Source organism: Thamnophis elegans, chromosome 12 (genome assembly GCF_009769535.1).
Source record: "Thamnophis elegans isolate rThaEle1 chromosome 12, rThaEle1.pri, whole genome shotgun sequence".
Lineage (NCBI taxonomy): Eukaryota > Metazoa > Chordata > Lepidosauria > Squamata > Colubridae > Thamnophis > Thamnophis elegans.
The window spans coordinates 28,179,469-28,205,301 of record NC_045552.1 but is presented as its reverse complement, the minus strand read 5'-3'; the positions used below and the strand labels follow the sequence as shown (position 1 = coordinate 28,205,301).

General features: G+C 43.5%; 1 protein-coding gene across 1 annotated transcript in view; it reads right to left on the bottom strand.

Moving 5' to 3' along the window:
• LOC116515330 (collagen alpha-1(XVI) chain-like) overlaps window positions 1-25,833 on the bottom strand; it is a 63,040-nt gene that overhangs the window by 34,871 nt on the left and 2,336 nt on the right. The gene's annotated exons all lie outside the window — the stretch shown is intronic.

Genomic DNA, 25,833 nt, shown 5'->3' with positions numbered 1-25,833 from the left:
TCTTAGATATCAGAACATTGCTATCATGATACACCTATTACTTTTCTTCATTAGGTTACAAATACACAATTCCTACAACCATTCTTCATATATTGTAGCCTCCAGTTCATGATTTTAAATCTTATTCAATCAAGGTTAATAAATATATATCATATAAATGAGAGTAGATATGATATTGGTGCCGTTACAGAAACTTGGTGGGATGAAACCCACAAATGGTACATACAGCTAGAGGGATTTAAATTATTTAAAAGAAATAGACCAAATAAAAGAGGAGGTCAAGTTGCACTATATATAAAAAATAATTACATCTCTACAGAAATAGAGCACAATGATGAAAACTGTCTTGAATGCATTTGGGTCAATATTAAAGGGGGGGTGACATTGCCATAGGTGTATACTATAGGCCACCCAACCAAACAGGTGAAATAGATGACCTTTTTGCTAGTCAGTTAACTAGGGTATGTAGGAAGCACATCACAATAGTAATGGCGGACTAGTTACCCTGAAATCAATTGGGAGACAAACTCCTCAACAAGTAGAAAATCCAACAGGTTTCTGACAAACCTAGCAGACAACTTTATCTCCCAAAAAGTACAGGAAAACAAGGGGATCAGCCATATTGGACTTAATTTTCACTAACAGAGATGAAATGATAGAAGATGTTGAAGCTACAGGAACTTTGGGAGGGAGGGATCGTGCAATATTGGAATTCAACTTTATGCAAGCACAAGCAACAGAACAAAGTCAAACTAGTCTTGGACTTTAAGGTAGCTAATTTCAATAAACATAGAGAAAGCTTGGGAAGATCCATGGATGAGAATCCTGATGGGGAAAACAACTCAAGAAGCTTGGGAATTGAAAAGTGAGATTATAAAAGTCCAGTCTATCACAATACCAATAAATAAGAAAAATAGCAGCTCTCAAAAGAAACCAGCATGGCTGCATAAAGAACTTCCTGATAAATTGAAAGACAAATCGGACAAGTATAAAAAGTGGAAGGGGGGGGGCACATAACTAAGGCAGAATATCAGCAAATAGCCCATGCCTGCAAAGATAAAGTGAAGCTCAAAATGAACTAAGATTTGCAACAAAAGTCAAAACTAACAAACAAGGTTTCTGTCAACATGTAAAAAACAAGAAAAAAGTCAAGGAAATGATTGGTCCATTAGTGGGAGAAAGTGTCAAGAACGTGACAAGCAACAGAGAAAAAGCAGAACTACTTAACTCATTTTTTGCATCCGCTTTTACACAAAGGGAAAAAACAATCCAACCTATCAAAAACAGTACCATAAAAAACAGATCTGAAACACAAGAGAATGAAGGCAGTAGAAACTGGTTGGTCTTTCCACAACACAGCCAAGAAGACATGGTGAGAGAGGACTTCCAAGATTGAAGAAGTTGGGTGGTAGCAGTGAGGGATGCTTAGGGAAGCTGGGAGATGTGGTCACAGCAACATCTGGTTCTGTCTGCCCTAAGGCCAACAGATGCTTGCACTAGAACATGCAGCCCTGATGTCATGTCAAGAAACACCAGTAGAAGTCACAGCAGTGTGATGGCCAAGCCCAGCTGACAGAGCAAGTCCCCACCAAGAAGCAAGGGTAAAACTGTGGCCATGTCTGGCATTTGATCTGGGATTAATATTGTGAGAACAAAGATGGAGCTAGGGTAGAATGTTCTGGATCTCCTCCTCTTCTTCCTCTAGTGGAAGTTTTGGATGAACAGTCCCATTTTTTTTGTTTATGAAAATCTGGAAGGAAAATTCCCACCATTCAGTAAATCTTGAAGATTATGTGGATCCGCAAAAGGGAAGCAATGGGGAAGCCCACCGACCCCTTTTTGCTTTACAACAAGCGGGTAATTTGCCATGGTCAGGAAAAGCACACTTTAAAGGAAAAAGTAGCGGATGGAAGGATGTACTTTATTGCACCAGCAATTACTACCGCTAATTCTTTTCAGGAGGAGAAATTTCACAAGGAAGAAAACCAGTGACAGCTCAGAGGCTTTTCTGTATAGAACCAACAGCCAACAGCCTTCATAAATAAGAGACAAGGAGAGAGAAAGGTGAAAGAAGAAAGCCACTGAGAGCTCATTAGCAGGAAGATCTCACCAACAGATGCCTTCCACTCCATAAAATGCACTCGCCCCTCCAAGTGATTTGAGGGAGAGGGAAGCAGAAGCATAATTTGTATACCAACATGGCACACAGAGCTGCTGAATGACCAAGAGAAACAGTCAGGGAAGAAAGCCATTCCTTGGTACTTTCTCCTTTGTAATTGAAGCATCTGCTAATCATTTCTCGCTCAAAACAAAGAAGACTCCAGAGCCTTAATGGGCATCAAAACCTTATCCCATAGTAGAATCCCAGAGAGGGGATTAAGGCCATCCAAGCAGCCCCAACTGACCGCTGTCCACATCTGAGCATATTCAGAGAAGGGGAACTACACATTCCCTGGATTGTTGGTTCCATTCTCAAACTGTTTGTCCTGCCAGAGAGGATTTCATAATCAGCCTTCCTTTAACTCAAATCCATTGTCCCGTGTCCTGGAATCTTCCAAGACAGAAAGACAGGACATGACCATTTTTCACATGATACCTTTTGGCATATTGGAAGATGCTACTTACCTTCCTCAAAGCTAAATAGGACACCTGAAACTCCTTCGGCTTCTCTTGTTGAACTTATTTTTCAGCCATTGATCATTATCAGTGCTCATCATTGACCCTATCCCAATGTCTTAAATCTTCCTTAGAAAATGGTGCCTGGAACTGGACATTGGATCGGAGAGGGGATATGCTCAAAGTGAAATATGGTAGAATAGTTACTTCCTGCAATTTCAAAATTGTGTTTGAGTTGAAGCAGACAGAATTTGCATTTGCCTTTTTAGAGACCCATCCTACTGCTGGCTCATTGCTAGTTTGGGTATATTTCCTTTCTCCTTCACAATTATTGTTTCCAAACAGGGTATCTTCCATCCTACATCTGTGCATTTATTTGTGTTTCCTAAGTGAAGAACTTTGCATTTTTCAAATTCATTTTATTTTCTCTAACCTTATTGTCAATTTTATTTCTTTCTAAGGTAGCATCTAATTTTGTCGTCTCTTCATTAATAACTATGGGACAACAGAGTGCCCAGGACAGATCTTTGTGGCACACACCCCACCCCGAATAGTTTTCTCCAGGATGTTGAGGCATAATTGATTGGCACTCTTTGAAAATGATTTTCAGCCAGAATGAAGTGCATGAGAATGCACTTCATTCTCATGCCTCCAGTTCTTACTTAACTAGCTTGCTTTGGGGTGTCTAGTGAGATGGGGCAGCTAAACTGAAACCACTTGGGCCTCCCAACACAAGACATGCCTTCCTGTACATACACACTTGGCTTTGGGGAAAAATCTGAAGACCAAGCAGGAGATCAGCATATGTACCGTATTTTTGGGACTATAAGACGGACCGGGATATAAGACACATCACGATTTCAAAGAGGTAAGTAAGAAAAAAAGTTTTTGTCTTCCCCGGCCCCCAGGAGCACTCTGCAGGCTTCAGCAGGCCTGGGGTAAGGCAAAAATGCCCACATTTTTGCAAAAAAATTGGCACATTTTTTGCAAAAATGGGATGCTGGGGCGGGGCTTCGGGAGGCCAAAAATGGCTAAATTCAGTGTATAAGATGCACCAACATTTCCACGCTCTTTTAGGGGGGGAGGTGCATCTTATACTCCAAAAATATGGTATGTTTCTTTTTACAGGTGCTAGGGGGAGAAAGCAACTGAAGGCTCAGCTTAAACATGCATCTGTGCATTTATTCCAAAGGCTGCCTCTGTATCAGAAAGAAGGAAGTCGGGCACCTGGAAATAAACACCCATGTAAGAGCCACAAGCATCAAGGCCAGCGGGGAAGAGCTCCAGATCCTTTCAACAGGACCAGCCACTGCCCCAGCAGCCACAGAGAAAGACCGCAATGGGAAAATGGGGAGAGAGGAATCTGTTATGCCCATCCTCTGTGCTTGCTTCCCAATTGCTTCTCCTGGAGGTCAGGAGAATTGCTTCTCCTGGAGGTATCTAGCCTGGGGCACAATCCACCAATTTTCATCTCCAAAGACAGGAAGGACAACTAATCTGTGTCAACTCTGGGCAGGGAAAGGAAGGGAGAGAAATTATTATTTTTTTATCGTGTAGTATTCTGAGAAGCATCCAGAGCTCCCATGACTGGAGCGCATTGCAGGTGCTAAATTGGACGGATGCCCAGAAGCTAAAACTGAAAGGCAGAGACAGCTGGGAGAGAAGGGAGAGAGAGAAAAGTAACCTTTTTTTTTCATCACATTGTAAAGCAATAAACAATCAATTCACCCAAAAGGCTCTTCTGTCATCCTTCAGACTCACTATTGGAAAGAAGAACCTCCTGGCACTTTGTCAAACAATTTTCTGAAGCAAAGATATGTTATGTTGACAGCCTATCAAGGTGGTGATCCCATCAACATAGGAGATCAGGATAGTTTGACTAGAGGTGTCAATTCATTGACTCTGTCTGCTGGAAGTATCCTTTCAAGTTGTATCTTGGAGGGGGCTATTTCTTTTGATCTCTGGCTGGAATTTTCCCAGGAATCAGTCAGACTTACTAGTCTGTAGTTCTCCCATGTCCTCTTTCTTCCCTTTTTTAGAAGAGGCAGCCAAAAAGAACAAAAACAAACCAGGCAGGAAGGCATGGTACGACTGAAGCTTTATCTCTTTTCCAGGGGGAGAGGCATAAAACCAGGCAGAGATCCTGGAATTAAGAGGAAACTTTCTAACAGTGGGAACAATTAACCAGTGGAACAGAAGTTACCTTCAGAGGTTGTGGGTGCTCTAGTGCCGAGGTTTTCAAGAAGAGAAGCCATTTCTCTGGAATGGTATAGGTGTGTGATGGCGAATCTATGGCACGCATGCCACAGGTGTCACACGGAGCCATTTCTGCTGGCATGAGAGCCGTCAGCTCCAGTGTGCATGCATGCGCTGGCCAGATGGTTTTCGGCCTTCTGGAGGGCCAGGGGAGGCCTTTTTCGCTGTACCCAGGCCTCAGGGAAGTCTCTGGAGCCTGGGGAGGGCGAAAAACAGGACTTCCGGAAGATCAGAAACAGGTGTGTTTCCAGCCTCCCAAAGGCCTTCAAAACCCAGGGGAGTTTTCACCCTCCCAGAGGCTCGAGGAAAGCCTCCAGAGCCTGGGGAGGGCAAAAAATGGAATTTCTGGAAGTCTGGAACTTCTGGGAGGGTGAAAACGGCTTCCCCTGGTCTCCGGCGGCCTTCTCTGAGGCCTCCTGGTGCCAAAAAATGGAGTGTGTTTCCAGCCTCCAGAGGGCCTCCCGAGTTCAGGAGGAAAGCCTCCGTAGCATGGGGAGGGCGAAACCCCCCCCCCCCATCGTGCACACATTAGCAGGGGTGGTGGTCACATACCCATGCACGGGGGTGGTCAGGGGGCATTGCATTGTGGGTGTGGAGCATGTATGTGTGCACTATCGCACACACAAACACAGTTTTGGCATGCAAGGACATTTGTCATCACTGGTATAGGCTCTCCTGCTTGAGCAGGAGGTTAGAATAGATGCCCTATTTCTTTCCCTTTGCCACCCCCCTGTGGTGCACAAGTTTTCATCTGAAATTGTTACTTTTGTTTTTTGTTCTACTCCTTCACAGGTTTAAAACACTGTTTGTCAAAGTTTCCATGTTGTCTTGTAAAATATTTTACATTTCTTGTGAAATGCACATAATCTTTCACTAGCAGCCTTTAGGACAGGACAGGACAGGATAGGACAGGCAGGACAGGACCCTGGAGATCTTCAGGTCCAGCCCCCTGCTCAAGCAGGAGAAACTATACCATTTCAGATAAGTGACTGACTAGTCTCTTCTTAAAACCCTCCAGTAATGGAGCACCCACGATTTCTGAAGACAAGCTGTTCCACTGGTTAATTGTTGGTCACCACATTATAAAAAAGATGTTGAGACTCTAGAAATAGTGTAGAGAAGATGATTAGGGGACTGGAGGCTAAAACATACAATGAACGGTTGTATGAACTGAGCATGGCTGGTCTAGTGAAGAGAAGGACCAGGGGAGACATGATAGCAACGTTCCAATATTTGAGGGGTTGCCACAGAGAGGAAGTGGGGTCAAGCTATTTTCCAAGACATCTGAAGGAAGGAATAATGGATAGAAAAATTCAACTGAAGTGATTTATATCAAAATAAACAATCCAACTTTAATGTCCTGGATGAATTGCCCAGCCCTGCCTACCTGCAAATTCTGTCCATGAATTATTTTACAGAAAAACAGAATTGGAAAGGACCTTGAAGGTCCTAGCCCATCCCTCTACTCAAGCAGGAAACACTATACCATTTGAGACAAATGGCTGCCCAATCTCTCCTTAAAAACCCACAACGTCTAAAGGTAACTGTCCCTCTGGTTAATTGTACTCACTGTCAGGAAATTTCTCCTTAGTTCTAGGTTGTTCTACAGCTCACAGACTCTCCTTTGTGAAGAAAACAAATCAATATGTTCAGGTCCTTTGTCACTACTGCAATCAGTGCCTATCATTAAGCTGTTTTTAGCATATATGAATCTGCAATATTGGCAGACTTGAGTCCAGTCCTTGATTAGAGAGAATGATTATAATTGATTTCACAGCTTAAAAATAATTTGTGATAGTTCAGAGCAAAGGGTGACATTAGGACTTCTGGTAGAGGTCGCGGCACTATCAGAAGCGAAAAGCAGGGCTTCACAAACTCGCACCGAATCCCTTTGTTGGAGGGCCCCATAAGTGGCTAAAGTCACCCCTGTAGAGGTGACAAAGAGTGAAGGGGTGCCCTGCAGGTCATAGAGTGGAAGCTCTCCTACTTGATCCAGGGCCAATTCCCTCTCATCCAACGACAAAGAGGAGAGGCAGCCATTATGGCTGTTGTGAAGCTGGGGCAGCTGAAGAAACAAAGACTGAGTAGTATGAACAAATAGTTATTGGATCTCTAATTTTTATTGGCAATAAGGCGTTTTAAAATGCTGGAATTACTTGTCAGAATTTTGATTATTTGTGTGAATAAATACAAACGGAACTTGTTAGAATCTATGCAACTTTGAAGTTAAATGGAAGGCACCATCTACTGGTGAATGGAATACATTATATTCCCTCAACCCTGAGAAAAATACTGATAAGACAGAGGAGAAAGTGGAAATAACACGCTAGAGGACTATTGTGCTATCTATTGCTTTATACTTATCTATTCCATGACTACTGAAGTTCTAACATTGAAAATACAGAAGACATCTAAGTAAAGTGACTTTTAAATATCAGGAGTTATTGAACTTATAGTGGGGACTTAAGGAGACATTTGGAAATTTTCCAGGATTACCAAAAAAAAGCTAAATTGACTAACTGTAGGACACATATTAGTGTATTTCCAGAGGAGCAAAAATAATTGAGACTCTGGGGCAGTGATAGAACATTGACAGACTACTGAGCAATATTTGGACTTATCAAAAAAGAAGGCAAGATGTTTCAGCAGGGAGAAATAAGTGGGTTGCAAAAAGAATCAGTTGCGATATTTCAAAGCATTCATGATACAATGACAAGGAATCACAGGGAGGTAATGGACTTAATGAATAACATAAATGGGAAGTTAGAAAGTCCTGCACAAGGGATAATGAATATATCAAAAAGCCCAGGAAACAGAGGAGACAATGGAGAGACCAGGGGAAAAGACAGAACTAAATAAACAAACAACACAAGAAGGTAAGAGGGAGAAGGTAATAAAAGCAACTCAGGAAAAACACATGTTAAAAGATCAAAAAATGATACTAGATAATCAGAAAGATATCTTTGAAAAGAAAATGGAGAGTTGAACAGATCTTCTGGAGGTTTGGGAACAAAAGATAGTAGAGATGGAACAAATACTTAAATTAAATAGGAAAGATGTAGATAGAGAAGAAGACCCAAGGGAGGAATTTGGGAGGGAAGTAAAAAAATGAATAAGAATTGAAATATTAAAACAGGCATGAAATGACGGATAGAGGAAATGTTTTGTAACACAAGATTGGCTTTACTAGGAGCTAGAATAGAGGCAGACACAAGAAATAGGGGGAATATTATTATGCATATTTTAATACATTCAAAGTAATAGATAGATATAAAAATTAGAAGCTGAAAGACTGTGACACTATGTACGTTCTAATGATACTATTATTGTTATTAGAATGGGGGACTAAAATGTTGAACAATTAAATAATGAAGGCTTATATTTTAATATAATACATTTAAGACTATTATTACAATTACATAAGTATGATTTAAATAACAAAGAATATTAATACTATCATTACTACTTATATTCAAATGAATGATACCCAGATGCCTCTCTGTTCATGTATTGATATTGATGTACGTATATTCAAAAAATTAAAATTAAAGAAAGAAAAGAACAAAGGGTGACATTAACCAGACCATCTCATTACAGGCCAGCCTCAGTTCTGCCTCATTTTGTGGCCCTGAAATACAGCATCAATGTTTCCAATACAATGAAGTCTTGCTAGGTGTGGCAGCTGCCCCTCCTCCCTCCTCTTCACTTGCTCATCTCTCTTCTTGGTGGTTAGAATGCAGTATTGCAAGCTGACTGCCCACTGCCAGAAGTTCGATCCTGATGGGTTCAAGGTTGACTCATCCGTCTATCCTTCCGAAGTTGGTAAAATGAGGACCCAGATTGTTGGAGGCAATATGTTGACATTGTAAAATGCTCAGAGAGTACTGTAAAGCTCAATGGAGCATTGGGGCAGTATATAAGTCTAAGTGCTATTGCTATTGAGAAGAGGTACACATGGATGCTCAGCTATTTTATTTTAAAAAATAAACAGGCTTTCCTGAGCAAAGATTGGACTAGAAGATCTCTAAGATTCCATCCAACTGTTATTCTATATTCTATAAATGTTCTTGTATGCTACTCAGAGCAGAAGGGAATACTGTAGTACCTTTAAAAATAAATGCCAACCAACTTAATTCCCGAGCTAAGGCAAGGTTCCACTTTTGTACATTTAGGAATTTCTATTTGCTGCTCTGCCCTCCTTCAGCTGAACTTCCATTAAGTTGTGTTTATATGAGAAACTCAGACTGACAAGAGATATTTTATTTTTGTGCTGGGCAAAAAGCCAGGCAAAGGCAGATTTAAAAAAAAAAAAATTCAAAACATTAAAGTACAAACTCCAGAAAAGAAAAACAACAAAAATACAGAAACTAAGCAAAACTACACAAGACCAAAAAAGAAAAAAGAAAAGAAACCTGCATAAAAATAAACAAACCTATACATAAACTGTCCCCTCTAGTTGAATACTGATAAATATATTTCAGAAATAGGGAGACCCAAGCAGTGTCCTGACTTTTTACAGGTAGAGTTCAAACAGTCACTAAACAAATTATTGTATGTCGAGATCTATCTGTAAGACCTTGACTTACAACAGTTTGTTTAGTGACCATTCAAAGTTACAACAGCTCTTGAAAAAGTAACATATGATCGTTTTCCACACTTATGACCATTGCAGCATCTCCATGGTCATGTGATCAAAATTCAGATGTTGGTGACTTCTGGCTGTACTTCTGGAACCCTCGGGGGTATGGGCCATGAGCTCCGTGGCCCCACTCCAAGCTCTCCTCATCGGAGGGCTCCAAAAGGAGCCATAGCCATCCTGTAGGGGTGGTGAAATAAAGGAGGGCACCTTGCAGGTTGAGGAGAGCCACATCTCTCCTCCCTGACTTGGAAAATTCCCCTCATCCAAAGACTAGGAGCAGCAGCAGTCAATATGACTGCCATAAAGTTGGGGGCAGCCAGAACATCTAAGAAAGTACAGGAATAAAGAGAGCAGTGAACAGAGACTGTGTTGTTGGGTGAGATGATTCTTTTTTCTTTACAAATTATCCTAAGGATAAAAAAAATCCTAGAGAAGATACTCTAAAAATATAACTGTTTAAGCGGCTGAAGAAAATATTTTTAAAGAGATGTATGCTGAAAAGTAAGTTGAGACTGCCATCTAGTGATAAAAGAAAAAGTGACTCCTAGACTCCTGGAAATTTACAGAGGAGAAAATACTTGACATTTGGTGGCTGTGATTTTTAGCTGTTTATTGTTTTATGATTACCAGAGGCAGAAATAAGAAAGAAATTTTTGTTTTGAAAGAAATGGAGATTGAGTGAAACAAATATCTGCTGGAAAAAAAGGCAGTATGGAAATTTGAGAGGAGAGCTCCATTTAATAAACCATACTCCTAGGGTTTTGGACTCTCTGAATTTGATTGAGGTGTGGGTGTTTATTCCACTTGTATTGCTGTTATGACAGGAGTTGAAGGAACAGCTGTGGAAATTAGAGGATTTCTTAATGAGATGACTTTATTGTTCCAAGATATTATGAACTTAGTCGATGGTATGGATCAGAAAGTGGAAAACATTTTGCAAAGAACAAGGAAAAAAGACCAAACTTCCCATGAACTTGTGGAAACAACAGAAAGATTGGATGAAATGGACTATTTAAGCCAACAAATGGAACTCAAACAGGGAAAAAATATGGATCAGAAAAATCAGCAAATAAATCAACAGCTTGACGAAGAGGAGGACCAGATAAATGATAAGCAAAAAAAGCAGAAATAACAGGTGGATTGGTCACATCAACAAATAAATCAAGGACTGGAACAAAAAATAGGATTGACAAATCAGCTCACAAAGGAAGAAAGACCGAAGAAAATAAAACAGATAAATCAACAATTGGAGAGTCAGATTTAGATTTTAGATTTTATTTATTATTTATAGGCCGCCCTTTTCCCTGAGGGGACTCAGGACGGCTTACAATTCACGGGAGGGGGAGTGCAAGACAAAACATAAGACAATACGTGAGTAAAAAAAATTAAAACAATAAAACGCAACTTTCATTCAACATTCGGGTGGGGCGGATTAGAATTTTTATCCCCAGGCCTGACGGGATAGCCAGATCTTAAGGGCTGTGTGGAAGGTCTGGATGGTGGTGAGGGTGCGAATCTCCACGGGGAGATCATTCCAGAGGGTCGGAGCTGCTACTGAGAAGGCTCTCCTCCGTGTAGTCGCCAGTCGGCACTGACTGGCGGATGGAACTCGGAGGAGGCCTAATCTGTGCGATCTAATAGGTCGAAGGGAGGTAATTGGCAGGAGGCGGTCTCTCAAGTACTCAGATCCACTACCATGGAGGGCTTTATGGATGGTAAGTAGCACCTTGAAGCGCACCCGGAGATCGACAGGTAGCCAGCGCAGCTCGCGGAGGATAGGTGTTATGTGGGCGAACCGCGGTGCGCCCACTACCACTCGCGTGGCCGCATTCTGGACTAGCTGAAGTCGCCGGATGCTCTTCAAGGGCAGCCCCATGTAGAGCACATTGCAGTATTCCAGCCTAGAGGTCACAAGGGCTCGAGTGACTGTTGTGAGAGCCTCCCGGTTCAGGTAGGGTCGCAACTGGCGTACCAGGCGAACCTGGGCAAATGCCCCCCTGGTCACAGCCGACAGGTGATGGTCAAAAGTCAGCTGTGGGTCCAGGAGGACTCCCAAGTTGCGAACCCTATCTGAGGGGTATAAAATTTGACCCCCCCAGCCTGAGCGATGGAACACTGGCCAAATTATTGGGAGGGAAACACAACAGCCACTCGGTCTTGTCTGGGTTGAGTACCAGTTTGTTAGCTCTCATCCAGTTCTTAACGGCTTCAAGACCCCGGTTCATCACGTCCACCGCTTCATTGAGTTGGCACGGGGCGGACAGATACAGCTGAGTGTCGTCCGTGTATTGGTGGTATTTTATCCCGTGCCTCCGAATGATCTCACCCAGCGGTTTCATGTAGATGTTAAATAGTAGGGGGGATAAGACCGAACCCTGCGGCACCCCATATGTTAGGGGCCTAGGGGACGATCTCTGTGTCAGCATCACTCCATTACATAATTAGGAAAGAAAGACTAAGAGACTCCATGGGAAGGAAATCCAAAGTACTTTTACTAATTATAAATGGTAAGCAAGCAGTTGCAAAGCAAAGTCTACTTAATTAGGCGCGAAAGCAATTGATATATAGTATAGCCCATTCCCCACCCCTTAGGATCATAGCTCCAGGCCAATCATAAGTCCTTCAAGTGTCAGGTGTGAGATAACTTCAAAAGGCATCACGAAGATGGAATGTCGAGCCCGTTATTCTACGCGGGAAGGCATGCGCCATCCGAGCATCTCGAACATCCTAGAAGACTCCTCCAGCACATTAATTAACCCCTCCCAAATACCAGCCCTCCCTCCCCGTTTCATGGCAGCTGAAGCAACAGCAAGGCAGAAGCTGACATCCGGCCGTCCCCCGGAAAAAGGCAGTCAGGCCTGAAAAAAAAAAAAAAACGAAATAGACAAACAACAAAACACAAAAAGAAGAAGGAGGGGGGAAAAGAAAGTCAAGGCTTGTTGGGATAAGCAGCATAAAATTCTTGAAGTAGGCGGGGAGCACGAACATGGGATTTATCAACCCATTCTGTGTGTGAGGGAGGGAAGTGCTTCCAAGCCACCAGGTATTGGATGCGATTACGGTGCTTGCGAGAATCAAGAATGGCACGAACTTCAAAGTGACGTTCCCCATCAATAAGCAATGGAGCAGGTGGAGGTTCATCTGGGGGACGTAAGTGGGAAACCCAAACAGGTTTGATGAGGTTAATGTGGAACACCGGGTGGATTCGGTTGAGGTGTTTTGGTAATTGTAAACGAACAGAAACAGGATTGATGACCTTTACAATAGGGAAAGGGCCAACATATTTGGGTCCCAACTTCTTTGACTTCTGAGTAGTGTGCAGGAATTTCGTGGACAAATATACCAAATCCCCAGGCCGGTATTCATATGGCTGAGAGCGTTTTTTATCCGCTTGTTTCTTATGGGCTTTATGTGCAGCGTCCAAAGTGGAGAGGGTCAACGGCCAAATTCTACTGAGACGCTCACTCCAGTCCGCAATTGAAGGGACTTGTGGTTGGACACTAGGCAATTCGGGAATGGGAACAAAATCTTGACCGTAAACGACCCGAAAAGGGGTGAAACCTGTGCTGGAGTGAACCGAGTTATTGTAGGCTACCTCAGCATGTGGTAACAAGTCCACCCAATCGTCTTGTTGATAATTGATGAAACAACGCAAATATTGCTCAAGCACGGAATTAGTACGTTCACAGCCGCCATTAGTCTGAGGATGGTAGGCGGAGCTAAGGCCCTGGGCGGAGACAATGCATTTGAGAAATTCCTTCCAAAAATTAGATGTAAATTGGACCCCACGATCGGAGATAATACGGTCGGGCACTCCATGCAAACGGTAGATGTGGGAAATGAACAGTTTAGCTAATGCCTTGGCGGAAGGAATTTTGTGACAAGGCACGAAATGAACTTGCTTGGAAAACAAATCAGTGACCACCCATATAACGGTATGCCCCTGGCTTTCGGGAAGCTCAACAATAAAGTCCATAGAAATCTCCTTCCAAGGGGCCACCGGGCGAGCGACAGACTGGAGCAGTCCTTGCGGTTTCCCTGGCGGTTTTTTGGCGGCAGCGCAAACTGGGCAACTGGCCACATAAAGTTCAATGTCCTTTTTTAAAGAGGGCCACCAGAATTGTCTCTTCACGAGGTGCAAAGTTTTTACGAATCCAAAATGACCCGCCAATCTGGAGTCATGAGCTCGACGAAGGACCACGAGCCGTAGGGACGCGGGGATGTATAATTTAGCACCAATCCACGGTAGATCGTCCCTCATGGTGCACTCGTCCCGATGGTTCAGGAACCAGTCTTCATGAGGGAGAGCTTTTTTAAGGTCAGAAAGTAGATCTTGAGGCACCCCCCTCTGTGCTTGGGCCTGTTGACGCGTGAGTACCGGAGCTGCCAGGAGCGGTTGGACGATACTGAGTTTAGAGCAATTATATTGAGGTAATCTGGACAAAGCATCCGCCATGAAGTTCTTTCCTCCCGGGATATACTTCAGAGTGAAATTGAAACGGTTGAAATATTGGGCCCATCGCATTTGTTTGGGGGAGAGACGACGAGGCGTCCGCAACGCTTCCAAGTTCTTGTGGTCAGTCCACACCTCAAATGGGTGTTTAGCGCCCTCTAGGAAATGGCGCCACGTAGCCAGGGCCCACCGGACCGCGAAAGCCTCCTTTTCCCAAACCGCCCAATGCCTCTCCGTGTCAGTGAGCTTTCGGGAGGTGTAAGCGCAAGGCTGCAGGTTACCTTGGTCGTTGGCTTGCAGCAGAATGGCCCCTACGGCGACATCACTGGCATCAGCCTGGACGACGAAAGGCCGGTCGAGGTCAGGATGCTTAAGGACTGGTTCAGCGGCAAAGAGGCGTTTAAGTTTCTCGAATGCCGCCTGGCATTCCATGTTCCAGTCCAAAGGGTTAGTAGGTTTAGGTTTCGGGTCGCCTTTCGTCTTGAGCAAATTAGTAATAGGAAGAGCAATCTTAGCAAAAGAGGGAATGAACTGACAGTAGAAATTAGCGAACCCCAAAAATTTTTGCAATTGCTTACGAGTTTTGGGCGCGTCCCATTCAGTGACCGCCCTCACCTTCTCAGGGTCCATTTCAATGCCATCAGGTGAGATGTGATAGCCAAGATAGTCAATTTTAGTTTGGTGAAACTCACACTTAGACAATTTGGCATAGAGGTCAGCGGCACGGAGTTTTTTCAAAACTGTGCGCACCAGAGCGACGTGGTGGTCATAGGTGCGGGTATAGATAAGGATATCGTCCAAATATACGATAACTCCTTTGTACAGATGATCGTGCAAGATGTCATTAATAAGTTGCATGAAAACAGCAGGAGCCCCCTGTAGGCCAAAAGGCATGACCCGGAACTGAAAGCAACCAAGAGGGCAGTTGAAAGCAGTCTTCCATTCGTCTCCTTCCTTGATGCGTACTCTATAGTAAGCTTCCCGGAGGTCCAATTTAGTAAAGATGCGGCCCTTCCCCAGCTGTGCCAACAAATCTTTCATCAGCGGGAGCGGGTAGAGGTTCTGAGTTGAGATAGCGTTAAGGTTTTTAAAATTGCAGCACAGACGAAGAGAACCATCTTTTTTTTCACGAAAAAGTACAGGGGCGGCAACTTTGGGTCGAGACGGCTCAATGAAACCACGTTTCAAATTTTTGTCAATAAAAGAACGCATTTCCTCCATTTCCCTGGGTGACATGGAGTAAATCTGGGGTTTGGGGAGCTTAACCCCGGGTAAAATGTCTATGGAGCAATCAGTAGGCCTGTGGGGGGGCAGATTGTCCGAAGATGTTTCGCTGAAGACTTCCTTAAGATCCCAATACTCTTTCGGAATTTTCTCCTCTCCTGCAATTCTCTCCTGCCCTCTAGCGGCCACTTCAGGAATGTCAGTGATAGGTTGGCCCGGAGAGCCCTCCTCCACTGGAGGCACCTTGGAGCGAACGCGTAAGCGGCCCGTCCGCCAATTTATGTGAGGGTTCCACTTCCGGAGCCACGGGATGCCCAAAATGAGAGGCCTGTCCATGCCAGGTGCGACCACAAAGGAAATTAGTTCAGTATGGGTACCCATCTTCATTTCCAAAGGCTCAGTAAAAAAATGGGCGCCCCCCCCCCCCCGCAATAGATCCATCTATTTGGCAAAACACAATTGGGGTTTTCAAAGTGCGCAATTTGAGGCCCAATTTTTCCACCATGGCTGGGTTGATCATGGATCGGGAACAGCCTGAATCGAGTAAGGCCAGAAGGGTGGCAGGTTGCCCCTGAGGAGGAACTTTTAACTCAATAGGGATTAGCAGGGGCCCCTTATTTGAACTCACCCAGTGAGGCGATGTGTCGTCATCGGAGTCCTCAGAAGAAGAGGAGTTGGCGTCCGCGTCTCCCTCTAATGGCTGGGCGAAAGGAGTGGGGTTGGAATCCACAGCGAAAGCTGTTTCCTTCTTCTTCTTCTCTGCGACTCTGCCAGACTTTTCCTCACGTTTGGGAGGGAGTTGAGCAGAGAGGGGCAATTTAGCACGACATTCGGGGGCGGTGTGCCCTAATTTTCCACAACGAAAGCATGTTAAAGGTCTGGAGAGGCCTGAAGGGGGCCCCCTCCCTTCACCTCGTCGTTTGAAGAGCGATTGAGTGGCTGGAGGGGGGAGGGACTTGGCAGCCCTCTCTTTCCGCTTTCTCCGTTCCTCTTTAGCATAACGGAGCCGGGTTAAGTTGAGTTCAGCGTCCGCTGCGTGCTCAAACCATGTGATCAAACGTCTAGGCAGGTTACGATTGACACATTGCTGATAAATGTCTTCATCTAACCCTGAAGCAAATTTGTCCAGTAGGGCGTCCTCCCCCCAGCCTCTCATGTATTGTGAAAGACACTGAAATTCCTGGATGTATTGGGCGACAGGTCTATCGTCCTGTTCAAAGGTTATAAATTTTAATTTGCTCCGCTTCTCCGTTAACGGGTCATCAAAACGTTGGCGGAAGGCCTCCATAAAGCGGTTGAAATTCCCCAAGAGGGGAGAGCCAGACATATGCAAAGCAGTTGACCATTTGGCAGCTTCACCATCTAAAGACAAAAGAACCATTCTGACCCTCATGATGTCAGTCTCAAAGTCTCGGCCATAAATTTCCATGTAATTAAACACCTGCATAAGAAAAGAGGCCAGGCCAGCAGAATCACCATTGTAACGCACAGGCAAGGGAGGGATTTTAGCCATCCGATGTCTTCGGGGGGGTGGGCCCCCATGGTCAGCAAAACCTCTAGCCACAGGGGGTGAAGCAGGCTGAGGGGGAGGGGGAGACGGCGGGCGTGGGTAACGTTGCCAACTTCTCCAGTCTCTTTCCTCCTCCCCCCTTCTTTCCTCAAAGTACGTTTGACCCCAATAATCAGGTAATTCACTCCTCTGGGGTTTTCTCATGGGCCCCTGGTGTTGCCAGTTTCTCCAGTCTCTTTCATCGTCCCCCCTTCTTTCCCCAAAGTACCTTTGACTCCAATAGTCAGGGAATTCACTCGTCTGGGGTTTTCTCACGGCTCCCGGCTCCAGCGATGGTTGTCGGGGTTGCTTTTGGGTGATTCCAGCATTCCAGCTTGTCTCTGCCTCTCTTTGTCCCACCGAAGTCGACCATCAGGGTGGGGGAGGTTCAGGCTGGCTGGAAATTTGCAGTTGAAATAAATCTTCGTGTAAGGAGAGGTCGGGGGGGCCAGGCTCGTGTAGCGAAAGGTCGGGAGGTCCTACTCCGCTGGAATCTGCACCTCCAACGGCCCCCTCCTCCTCCCTGATCGGAGAAGACATTATCTCCCTTCTCGGTAGACGTAAATCTCCTGGAAAGGGTTTAGGGAGACTTTGCTTCTTGTCAGCATCACTCCATTACATAATTAGGAAAGAAAGACTAAGAGACTCCATGGGAAGGAAATCCAAAGTACTTTTACTAATTATAAATGGTAAGCAAGCAGTTGCAAAGCAAAGTCTACTTAATTAGGCGCGAAAGCAATTGATATATAGTATAGCCCATTCCCCACCCCTTAGGATCATAGCTCCAGGCCAATCATAAGTCCTTCAAGTGTCAGGTGTGAGATAACTTCAAAAGGCATCACGAAGATGGAATGTCGAGCCCGTTATTCTACGCGGGAAGGCCTCACGCATGCGCCATCCGAGCATCTCGAACATCCTAGAAGACTCCTCCAGCACATTAATTAACCCCTCCCAAATACCAGCCCTCCCTCCCCGTTTCATGGCAGCTGAAGCAACAGCAAGGCAGAAGCTGACACTCTGCCCCCCAACCAACACCGACTGCGACCTGTCCGAGAGGTAGGAGGAGAACCACTACAAAACAGTGCCTCCCACCCCCACCTCCCGCAGTCGTCGCAGAAGGATACCATGGTCGATGGTATCGAAAGCCGCCGAGAGGTCAAGGAGAACCAGGATGGACGCATGGCCTCCATCCCTGGCTCTCCAGAGATCATCGGTCAATGCGACCAAAGCGGTTTCTGTGCTGTAACCAGGTCTGAAGCCGGACTGGAAGGGGTCAAGGTAACTAGCTTCCTCCAAGGACCGTTGAAGCTGGAAGGCCACCACCTTCTCAACAACCTTCCCGACGAAGGGGAGGTTGGAGACTGGACGGTAATTGTTAAGAACGGCTGGATCCAAGGATGGTTTCTTCAGGAGGGGTCTCACCACCGCCGCTTTAAGTGCGGCGGGGAAGTGCCCCTCCCGAAGAGAGGCGGTAACAACCGCCTGGATCCAGCCTCGTGTCACCTCACTGCTGTTGGCAACCAGCCAGGAGGGACACGGGTCCAGTACACAGGTGGAGGCACTCACAGCTCGTATGGCCTTGTCCACATCCCCAGGGGCAACATCCTGAAACTCAACCCAGAGATGGTCTGTCAAGTTATCTCCCTGTGCCTCGGCTGGATCTGCAAAGGTGGAGTCCAAGTCCGACCGAAACCGAGCAACTTTGTCCGCTAAGAACTGGACATAATCATCAGCCCTACCCTGCAGGGGGTCCCCCGTATCCCTCCTATTTAGGAGGGAGCGGGTTATCCTAAACAGGGCGGCTGGGCGGGACTCAGCGGACGCAACCAAGGCAGGAAGATACTTTTGATAAGGAGATTGGGATATGGGTGGAAAACTGGGAGAATTGGCAACACAAGACTGCACTGGGAGAAAATTTTAGATTGAACAAAAAAGAGATAGACTAAAATAGAGATAAAGATGAGGAGTGTGGGAGGTGAATAAAAAAATGGATAAGAAGTGAAGCACTAAGGAAGAGATGATGGATAGAAAAATTGTCCTTTAAAATTAAAATAGCCTGAGTGTAAGCTAAGGAGGCAGAAATAAAATTAGGGGAAATATTAGAACATAAATTGTTTATAGAATGAATAAAAATAATAGAAAGATTAGAAGTTTACAGATTCTAGGCATTTTTCTTTTATGTACGTTTAAATAATATAATGAGAATTACTATTCGATTAATGTGATAGAGATTATTAACAATGTTAGCATGAATTAGATTGATATAAATGATACCTAGTTAAATTTGTTCATGTATAATAGAGGAATGTTTAGAGTGAACAAGAAAAATACAGATACAGCGACAAAGATGAGGAGTTATGCATTTTTTGTTTAGGTATGTTTGAACAATATAATGAGGAGTACCTAAACTTGATAAATGTGATAGGGATCACTAATACTGTTATTAGAAGAGATGATATTAGGCATAAATAACATAATGAGAATTATATAAAGTTGATAAATGTGATAGAGATTATTAACAATGTTAGCATGAATGGGATCAATATGAATGATATCTAGCCAAATTTGTTCATATATAATAGAGAAATGTTTAGATTGAACAACAAAGACATAGATGGAGATAAAGAAGAGGATTTTCTTGCTTATATATGTTTGAACAATATAATGAGGATTACTTAATTTGATACATGTGATAGAGATTACTAATACTGTTGTTGTGAATTGGATTAGTATGAATGATACCCAGAACCAGCCCTGTTCACACACAATATGGATATATATTTAAATAATAATAATAATAATAATAATAATAATAATAATAATAATCTAGAAAAATTGAAAGATATGAGGCACGAATCATCCAATATAAACAAAATCAGCAATTCGATCAGACCAACGGCGTTTTTATCAAAGTCTTAATGTGAATGGTGACACCAAAAGTGAAAAACCAGAAAAGCAGGCCACAGTTGAATTCTGGAAAGAATTGTGGGAAAATGCAAAGGACTACAATAAGGAAGCAAAGTGGATACATGACTTTGAGAAAAGCATTGGCAACAAACAAATGCAAGTATTAGAAATAACAACTGAGATGGTCAAAAATCGAGTAAAAAAGGTAAAGAATTGGACATCACCTGGAAAGGACCAATTACATGGTTTCTGGCTCAAATATCTGACCAGTTTACATGCAATATTGGCTAGGCAACTGAATGAAATTTTACAAAAGTGCCAAATTGATGAATGGTTGACAACTGGAAAAACATACTTGATTCAGAAAGATGCAACTAAAGGAACAACACCTGAAAACTACAGACCAATAACATGCTTGCCAACAACCTTCAAATTACTCACAGGCATTATTGCAGATAACATGATGGATTATTTGGAAACAAACAACATCTTGCCAGTAGAGCAAAAAGGCAACAAAAGAAGGAGCAGGGGCACAAAAGATCAGCTCCTAATTGATAAAATGATATTAGAAAATTGTAAGAACAGAAAAATGAACTTGAATATGGTCTGGATTGATTCCAAAAAGGCATTTGACTCACTGCCACATAGTTGGATCATAAAATGCTTAGAAACAACTGGCATTAGCAAAAATATTACATCCTTTACTGAAAAGACGATGAAACAATGGAGAACTGAGTTGGCAGTAGGGAATGAGATCTACGGAATGGTTAATATCAAGCAAGGAATTTTCCAGGGTGATTCACTTTCACCTCATCTCTTCATCATTGCAAAGATCCCACTATCAGTAATCTTAAAAAAAATGAAATTAGGCTACCAAACAGCCAAAGAAGCTGAAAAAATTTCGCATTTACTATATATGGATGATTTGAAACTCTATGGAAAGTCAGAAATAGAAATCCAATCATTGACAAATACAGTCCGAGTATTCAGCACCAATATTTCAATGCAGTTTGGCATGGAAAAATGTGCCACTGTATCCATAAAAAGAGGCAAAATCACTGCATGTGAGGGAATTGAAGTGCCCAATGGCCAACTAATTAAATGCAACAAAAATGAAGCCTACAAATACTTAGGCATTCTGCAGTTGGATAATATCAAGCATGGAGAAGTAAAAACTATTGTCAGGCGAGAGTACACCAACAGAGTTAGGAAAATTTTGAAATCTAAATTGAATGGTGGAAATACAATCAAGGCCATAAATACCTGGGCAATACCAGTTATAAGATACACAGCTGGTATAGTTAACTGGACACAAGCTGATTTGGACCTTTTGGACCGAAAAACCAGGAAACTAATGACAATGCACTACAGTTTACATCCACGTGGTGATACTGATAGACTATATCTGCCCCGAAAATCAGGTGGCAGAGGATTATTACAAGTGAAGCAAACAGTTGAAGAAGAAAAACATGCACTGGATGATTATTTAAAAGAAAGTCAAGAACATCTATTAATTGAAGTAAAGAACAAAAATCTACTGAAGGCCCAACAGACAAAACAAGAATACAGAAAACATCGCGCAGACTGATTATAAATTGCGGCACAATTCAGTAGCACAAATGATCCATTGGAATTTGTGCAAAAATTATAATATTAAAACAGCAACAAACTGGTGGGAACATCAGCCTGAAAAAGTCACCGAAAATCAGATGGTCAAGATCTTGTGGGATTTTCGCATACAAACGGACAAAATACTGGCACATAATACACCAGATATCACATTGGTTGAGAAAAATAAGGTCACAATCATAGACATAGCAATACCAGGTGATAGCAGGGTCGCTGAGAAGGAACATGAAAAAATCGCAAAATACCAGGACTTAAAAATTGAAATTCAACGGCTATGGCACAAACCAGCAGTGGTAATTCCAGTGGTAATTGGCACACTGGGTGCTATTCCAAAAGCACTGGAATTACATTTAAAACAGTTAAAAATTGACAAAATCACCATCAGCCAAATGCAAAAAGCCGCACTGCTTGGATCTGCACGCATATTACGAAAATACGTTACAACATCCTAGGCCCCTGGGTGGGGCCCGACTAGTAACCAATGCCAAATCCGGCGAAACAACTGGCCACTGTGATACAATTGTATTGTAAAATAAATGTATTTTTAAAAAAATCAGATGCTGGCAACTGATGATTACAGTGTCCCTTTTTGTGACCTTCTGACAAGCAAAGTCAATGGGGAAGCCAGATTCACTTAACATGTTACTAACTGAACAGGTGCAATGATTTACTTAACAAATGCAGCAAGAAAGATTATAAAATGGGGCAAAATTTACTTAACAAATGTTTCATTTAGCAAAAGAAATTTTGGGATCAATTGTGGTCTTAAATTGAGGATTACCTCTATTCTGTTTGCCTTTCAGAGTTCCTGTTGAGAGAGGAAGAGGCAGTATAAGTTTGTTCAACAGATCAGTAATAAATTTACTAATCAATCTGGGTGAGCTATAAGGATTTGGATTTGGATTTGGATTTATTAGACATTTATAGGCCGCCCTTTCCCCTGAGGGGACTCAGGGCGGCTTACAATCAAAAAGGAAGGGGAGTGTAGGACAATACAAAGGAAATGTGCACAAAAATAAATTAGACAGTAAAACTCAACATTCACTCAGCATTCGGGAGGGGCAAAAATAAGATTATCCCCAGGCCTGACGGGCTAGCCAGTTCTTGAGGGCTGTGCGGAAGGCCTGGACGGTGGTGAGGGTACGAATCTCCACGGGGAGATTGTTCCATAGTGTCGGAGCCGCAACAGAGAAGGCTCTCCTCCGAGTAGTCGCCAGTCGGCACTGACTGGCGGATGGAATACGGAGGAGGCCAACTCTATGCGATCTGATGGGACGCAGGGAGGTAATTGGCAGAAGGCGGTCTCTCAAATAGCCAGATCCACTACCATGGAGCGCTTTATAGGTGGTGAGAAGGACCTAGAAGTGGAAGTGGAAGTGGAACCACACGTGAATTGGAGGAAGAGACAGCTACGCATCCACTCCGCCCAGCTGGGAAAGGAGGTAGGGAAACCCTCCTGCATAGCCAGAGCCATGAAAGAACTGGCAGTGTTCACATGCAAGAGAATTGAGGGGAGAGGAGAAAATCTCAAAGGAACATTGAGACCTCAGAGGGACATTTAGCGAAAGGGCTTCCAATAAGCTCCCACCCTATCACCCTACTGATTGCAGTGTAGAATTCGTCCCAGGGATAAAACTCCTTAAGCCGCAGATGTACTTGATGTAAATCGAGGCTGACAGTCACTTTTTTTTCAGTATATATTTGAACCGTTACTTAAATGAACTGTTGTAAGTTGAGGACTACCTTTAAGAGTCTGAATTCTCACTATATGTATAAACAGATCAGCTAAAAACCAAGTAAGCTCTGTATGTCAAAGGTTCAGCACATCTGAGACCTAAACACTTGGAAGGCTAAGCAAAGTGTCAGTCAGAGGCCTAGGAAAAAATGGCTGTGCAAGGCAGCGGCAGATCTTTGCTGCTAGCAGAGGAAATGGCCCACAACACAACATAGTCTGCCAGATGCTTCCCTTATCAGAAAACAATCATTCTGCATTCGTTGGAGGGGGGGGGTGAGGATCATGTGTTCCTTCCCCTCCAGAAGTGGTGGGTGGCCGATGCTCTCTGGGGAAAGCAGAAGTGCAGAGTTTGGGGTTTTTGCTTAAGATAGCATCAAACATTGAGCAGCTTCCCCTTTCGGATTCTAGGCCTCTTTGTTGTTTGGCTGCTGCTATTTTATACACAGAAGAAATTCGAATATAGCAGGAACAGAATGATAGAGTTGGAAGGAACCTTGGGGTTCTTCTAGTCCAACCCCTTGCTCAAGGGGGGGACCCTTTATCATTTCAGATAGTTGTCCAATCTCTTCCTTGGTACCTTGGGTTACCCCACTGCTTACTTTCCTTCATGTGGATATAGTTCCATTAAGGACTGACTATACATTGAGTGCAGTTTGTCAACCATTTATAAATCCATCTGGTGGTGGTGCTGACTAACCCAGATTTTTCTACTTTACCAAGTAGTTTGTGGTCTATTACGTCAAATGCCTTACTGAAGATGTGTACTGTGTCTAGGGCATTCTGAAGGTCCACTAACTTAATCACTTTGTCAAAGAATGAAATAAGATTTATTTGGCACGATCTGTTTTTGACAAACCCTTGGCTATAACTTCTGGTTATAGCATGTTTATGAGGTGGCAGCGTCCAGGACTGAAGTGCTGGTCTCTATCGGGCTTTTCTGCAAGAAAGCCAGGCTTTCAACACCTACGGCTATAGGTAGGAAGATGGGGGATCTTGGGAGTAAAGCCTTTGGTGCCAAGTCCCTCTTCTGCCCCCATGAAAATTGTCCTTCACCCTACCCCCTTAAATACATGTAGGGTGTTTGTTTTAAATGGATAAAAAGATCTGTGCTGCTCGTTATCAAAATCCAAGTGAAAGTGAGGCCGCTGCCGGTCCCCGCCGCTGGGAACTACCCAAAAACGCAAGGCACGGAGGTGGCGATGGCCTGTGACAATCCCTGCAGCCTGGAACAGCTGATTGGAGGTATTCTGAGAGGTCAATCCATCTGCCAATCAGCTGCTTGTGCTGAATCAGGCTGCAATAATGTGCTGAAGATGACCAGGCTGTTTGCTATTTGCTGCAAGGACGTTAGCCAGATGAATACCAATGGAAGCTGGTAGGCAGAGGAAGATTTTTTTTTCCTCCCCCAAAACTAAGGTGCATTTTATACTCCGGTGCATCTTATAGTCTGAAAAATATGGTAAAAATTTGGGTGCATCTTATACACTGAATACAGCATTTTTGGCCTACCGAAACCCCGCACCCTTTGCAAAAATGGATGTGCAGAGGGTTTGGGAGGCTTGCAAAGTGCTCCTGAGAGCTGGGGAGAGCAAAAAATAGGAAAAAATGGGCCGTTCCCACCCCCTGCCCCCAGGAGCACTCTACAAGCCTCCCAAAGCTCTGCATGCCCCCTCTTTTTTTTACAAAAAATGAGACGTGCAGAGGGTTTGGGAGGCCTGCAAAAACTTTTTTTTTAAAATTTACCTCTTCAAAATCATGGTACGTCTCATACTCCAGTGCGTCTTACAGTCTGAAAAATATGGTATATCCAAAACATACATACAAAATGCATGTAAGGAATAGCCACTCCCCTACGAGAGTGGCTCAGTGTATTGTATACATTTTACCCCATAGAAACAAAGTTTACCCAATCAGAGACAAAGGTTCGTTACCAATGTGATTTTTAAAGTGTTCTTTGTTCAGGCTCGTTTCTGTCCATCTTATCTATAGAGCATTCCTATAGCCTTGTGTACAGGTGGTCCCCCACCCCTACCTCAACCTGGCCAAGTTGTTTATTCAGCAGAATGCTTTCAGCATTCAGAATTTATGAGGCAGGAAAACTCTCTACTCTGGTTCCTTTATACAAGGGGCCTGATATTCCTGGGTAACAGTTTCTTCTACATTTTCAAGGATGTGCCTAACTTTGAGGCCAAGAATAGAAGTGAGAAAACAGAAGTGAGATAACAAACTGCACTATACCAACCAGTATTAAGGTTACAATTTACTAAGTTAGAATTAGTTCCTAACAATTACTTTCTGACAGTGTACAATAATATAAGCAGGAGCCAATAACAAAGCTTAATTCCTAATAAATGATTTCTTGCAGCTTGTCAGAAGCAAACAGCAAATATTGGTTTAATCATTAACAATTATATCAGGGATCTCCAAACTTGTCCACTTTTAGACTTGTGGACTTCAACTCCCAGAATTCTTGGAGTTGAAGTCCACAAGTCTTAAAGCGGACAAGTTTGGGGACCCCTGAATTATATATTAACCTAAGCAATTTATAATAAAAGCAAATAGCCAATATTACTTTGATTCATATACTCCTTCAAGTACATTCCAGTCATGAGTTTTAAACGCAAGTTTCAATAATGGCAACTACATCACATCTGCCTTCAGGTCCTAATACTTCAGGTTCACCCTGTTTGTTCCCCAGACTTTAAGAGTTGGGGTACAGGCATTGGAGTCCTTTTGGCTGACCCTGGGGACGCTACCGACCTTTCCTGCTTCCTATGGGGTTTTTCTTTCTTCCTTCCTTCCTTCCTTCCTTCCTTCCTTCCTTC